Below are 4,692 nucleotides of genomic sequence, written 5' to 3' on the forward strand. Positions count from 1 at the left end.
TTGCGGGAGGCAGTGGGGGAGATCAAGATAAATAAAAGCAAGTCCTTGCCTTTGAGAAGCAGGAGAGACAGAAATGTAACTCATTAACTGCAGTGCACTGTGCTGCCATAATAAAGGAACAAATAAGGTGTAACTTGAGTAGAGAAGATGCAAATAGGTTTCAAAAGGTGGCTGTGAATTTGCCAGACAATTGGGGAGGATGGACTTCCCAGAAGTCCATATAGCACATATAGAAAGGAAAGGACTAGCTGGCCGAGGCATCTGGAGCATAAGGCTCATATATGGTGTGTGCCCGTGGGAAAGAAAAGTGGGAGATATATCTAGAAAAGGTAGGTTAGAGCTAGATTGTAAAAGACCTTGAACTTCACACTAAAGAGTTTATACTTAATCCTATAAGGCACACATTCATTTCAATACACATTTATTAATTGCTTACTGCATGCCAAACAATGCCGTTACTTAATGTTTCCAAACACAGAAGTGCTAAGATTGGAGGGATGTATTAGGGAGGTGACTCTACAGGCAAAGTGGAGAATGATTTAGAGGAGATGAGAACAGGTAAGAGGTCAGAAAGAACACACAGACCCAAAGAGCTAGGTTTTGGACAAAAGGGGGACTCTGACTCACTCCCAACTGAAGGTGAGTGGAAACTCTCTCTGATTGAGCTTGCACTTTTTTCTGGTCCTCAGTTCCCTCATCTGAAAAATGGAACTAGTTAGCCCTCGGTGGTGCTAAATACAGGGCTTGATGTACTTTAGGAGCTGGAGAAAAATTCGTGGAACATGAGTCTCAGGACATTCTGGGTATCCACACTGATTTTAAGAACTCTCTAGGGGAAGAATTAAGCCCTTCTCTTCTTCAGATCTTAGACATGATAACTTTTACAACCAGGAAATTCTTCCTGGTTTCTAGCCTAACAATTTTCTGTTGGTCTTTAAGATCCCTGTGTTATAGTGCTACTAGTAGTCATTTGAAGACTATTGAATGGATTGTCATAAAGACTGTGAGTCTGAGCTACTCTAACCATAGAGTCTAGAGCCAAGAACTGGCCCCAGACCTATCCTATAAAAGGAGGGGGTAGGGAACAAGTCCGTGTAAGTGCCTGGCATGTACCAGCTACTGTGCTGAGAGCTGTATGTGTAGTCCCTCGTTTTATCCTGACAACCACTTTTAAGGGTATAAGTAGATTCATTCCTTTTTTCAAGAAAGAAAACTGGCTCATAAAGTGGTTTGGCCAAGGCCATGCTGTAAGTTACAAACCTAAAGCCTAGGCTCAAATTAAACCAAGTTACTCGCAGATTAAGGAAAGGAATATGTATGAAAAAAATATGGAGTTCTAAAAGTAAAATGAGACCTTAGATGTATATATTTCTGTCAAACATAAATTGCTTTACAACATGAGTTTACTCTGGTTTGAGGAGAAATAGAGGGTATGTATGGAGATGTGTGGGAAGCAATTTAGGAATGGCCTTTGAGGTTTTAGAACTGATGCCTCTTCTTCTACTATCTACTTCTTTTTAGAATCTTACCTAACACTAAGTTCACATGTCTGGTAAGGGTCTAGATGTGGCTTTGTATCTGTTTAAATTTAAACGTGTTAATGGCTTTACAGTCGGATTTTAAGAGTAATTTGGCAAATATCTTGTCTTTCAAGCCTCATCAAAACCCTATTTCATAGTTGATGAAACAGGCCAAAAGAAGCAAAGGACTAATTCGAAGTCATCCAGCCTGTCTGACACAAAAACAAGACTTCTGACTCAGTGCCCTTTGCTGTTTTCATAGCTCCACACAGCCTGTATCGAACGCTACTGCCTCCATGGAATCCAAATGCCTCTGTTACTTCATCCAAATGGTACACTCCAATACATGGAACCTGCTGAGGGCCAAGCTATGTCCCATGGACATTAAAGGGAGATGACAGTTGATGTAGCAGAAGGGGCCTTGGAGGCACCTAGAGCTTGAAGGAAGGTTTGTGCTATATGTAACAAGGTGTCCAATTAAGGAAAGGGTTCATAAACTTCTTAACTTCCATGGTTTTGTCTTGGCTCCTTGACCTCTTTAATAACAGATGTCACCTTGTCCTTGCTGAGTTGTAAGAAACAAGGCTAACAGTGAGAGGAAGGAAAATATTACAGATAATGAGAAGGGAATAAATGGGACCTACCTTCAGCAGGGTCAGTACCACTGTGTTTTGTTAAGGGGGCATCGTTGAGGTCTCGGCCTGGGCTATGCAACCATAAGTTCAAAATACGGCAAGTTTGAAAGATATTACCAGGCTACTAAAGTCAATCAAAAACTTCCAGAAAATTACCAAGTATATGAAAATAGGAGCATCAGCATGAGCTAAGAGGAAGCTGAAACCAGCTCGAGTGTACGGAACAGGATCTTCAGCTCTGTATGAAAGTGCCTGAAGATAAGAAACACCTCCTTATCAGTGTATCCTCAGATGGAAGGCTTTGTGGTGTTATCTATTCTTCAGTTGCTAAGCAGATGAAAAGTGAGGTGGCTATGCTCACAGAAACCAGGAAAGATGTTGGATTTGGTGATAAAATTAGGAGTATACTTCATAAGATTCATTCTGACCAGTTTCTAGTGAGTCAAAGAGTGGGAAGAAAACCATTTACTTTTGTAGATGCATCAGTTATTGTCTTGGAATTATTTAATTTTGGATATGAATTTCAGGAAGGAGCTATCATTTTTAATCAATTTGTTTGGGTCTGTCATCTCCCACAAAACAGAAGAAAAGCCCATCTTTTCTCTTAATACCATTGCAAGTGCTGAGAGTATGAGTATCTACAATTACGCTGATGCTGACATGCTACAGAATTACCAGAAATACAGTCTGGCCAACATCATCTACTATTCTCTGAAGGAATACAACATGAGTGAGTAAAGCACCAGGATGATGGCCATGGACAATGTTAGCAAGAATGTTTCTGAGATGATTGACAAATTGACTTTGACTTTCAACCACACCCACGAAGCTCTCAGCACAAAATAGTTGATTGAAATCATCTCCATTGCTGCAGTTCTGGATTAATGAAAATCAAGTGTCATTCTCACACAAGAGATAAAAAGGGGGGAGGGGGGGATCAGCCAGTTGATTTTATTTTTAGTTTACTGCTGTCCTGGTCAGAATAAATTATTGGTCCATTGTTTCAATTACTGAAGACAGATATTTGTAAATTATCTTACACCAAACAACTTACAGTAAGAAAAAAAGAGAGGGGAATAAAAGGAAACCATAGCCTCTGCCCCTCTCCTGAAGCAGTGCTTAAAATAATATCTTCAAGCTAAAATGGTAGCCTTCTTATAGTAAGTGTTCAATAACTCTCAACTGATCAGAAATCTGTAATAGATGAGAGGATATTTAAGAGTTGTGCTACTAGGAAGTTCTAATGCATTACTTTATTAGAAAAACTGATTGATTTGAAGTGGTAATAAAAAAATCTTAGTCCTATAGGGATTAACATTTTCCTTGTTGCTAAGAAACAAGTAAAATGTACAGGCTATGTTGGGGTGAATACTATTATAACATAAGCAATTAGCAAAGATGAAAACAACCAGTTTCTTGTGGACATGATATTCTTGGGGAATAGATCAAAATTTAAGGAGTGGAGGCCAGATGTTTGAATTTATATATCTTTCCCTGTGCTTAAATAATAAACTGAAGTAAGAAAGGAAACAGAGCTGCAACAGCTTTCGATCTGAATTTCCTGCAAAATACTTACTAAATTTATCAAGTTATGTTTCTTAATCAGCATTTCTAAGAGAAAAAATTATTGGTCCATTAAAATTATTGGAAAGGGACAGAGGCTATGGTTTCCTTTTATTCCCTTCTCTTTTTTTCTTATCATAAGTTGTTTAGTGTAAGATAATTTACAAATATCTTTCAGTCTTCAGTAATTGAGATAATGGACCAAACTTTTTGGGTCATCCAACAAAAAAATATTTATTGTGTACCTATTGTGTCAGGCACTAAGCTAAGCAGCAGAGATTCCATAGTAGATATGACAGACAGACTCTGCTCTCACCAAACTCACAGCTTAGTTGGAGAGGCCAGTTGATACAAAGATCAAACACATTGATATCCAGCTATAGCCAGAAATTAGGGATTTGAGGAAGTCTGGCTTCTGTGAGCACCAACTTAGGAGAACCAACTTAGTCCTTGGCTTTGGGCATGGGACAGTCAGGGAAATGCCTCCAGAAGGAAGAGTCCTGAGGGGGGTGGGGGTAACTAGGCAGGTCAAAAAGGAAGGAGCAGAAGGCATCAAGGATACATTCATGCAGTCAGCCATCAGATATTTCTTGGACACCTACTATATGCCAGACACTCTTCTAGGTACTAGGGATATAGTGCTTTGCATGTATTAATTCAGTTTAACCCTTGCAATGGCCCTATGAAGTATTATTATTATTCCCATTTTACAGAAGAGTAAGTGAAGACATAGAGAAGTTAAGTAACTTTCCCAAAGTCACTTAGCTAATAAATGGTAGAACTAGGATTTGAATTTAGGCAGTCTGACACTGGGACACATGGCATTCCCTTTTTTTTTTTTTTTTCAGAGAGAGGAAAGGAGAGGGAGAGATAGAAATATCAATGATGAGTCATTGATCGACTATCTCCTGCATGCCCCCTACTGGGGATTGAGGCCAAAACCGGGGTATGTGCCCTGACCAGGAATCGAACTG

At 39.4% G+C, this 4,692-nt stretch overlaps 1 pseudogene; it reads left to right on the top strand.

The window, feature by feature from the left end:
• The first annotated feature begins 2,192 nt into the window (after positions 1-2,192).
• On the top strand, positions 2,193-3,040 carry LOC107534907 (ATP synthase F(1) complex subunit gamma, mitochondrial pseudogene; annotated as a pseudogene).
• The last annotated feature ends 1,652 nt before the right edge of the window (positions 3,041-4,692 follow it).

Source organism: Miniopterus natalensis, chromosome X (genome assembly GCF_054644295.1).
Source record: "Miniopterus natalensis isolate mMinNat1 chromosome X, mMinNat1.hap1, whole genome shotgun sequence".
Lineage (NCBI taxonomy): Eukaryota > Metazoa > Chordata > Mammalia > Chiroptera > Miniopteridae > Miniopterus > Miniopterus natalensis.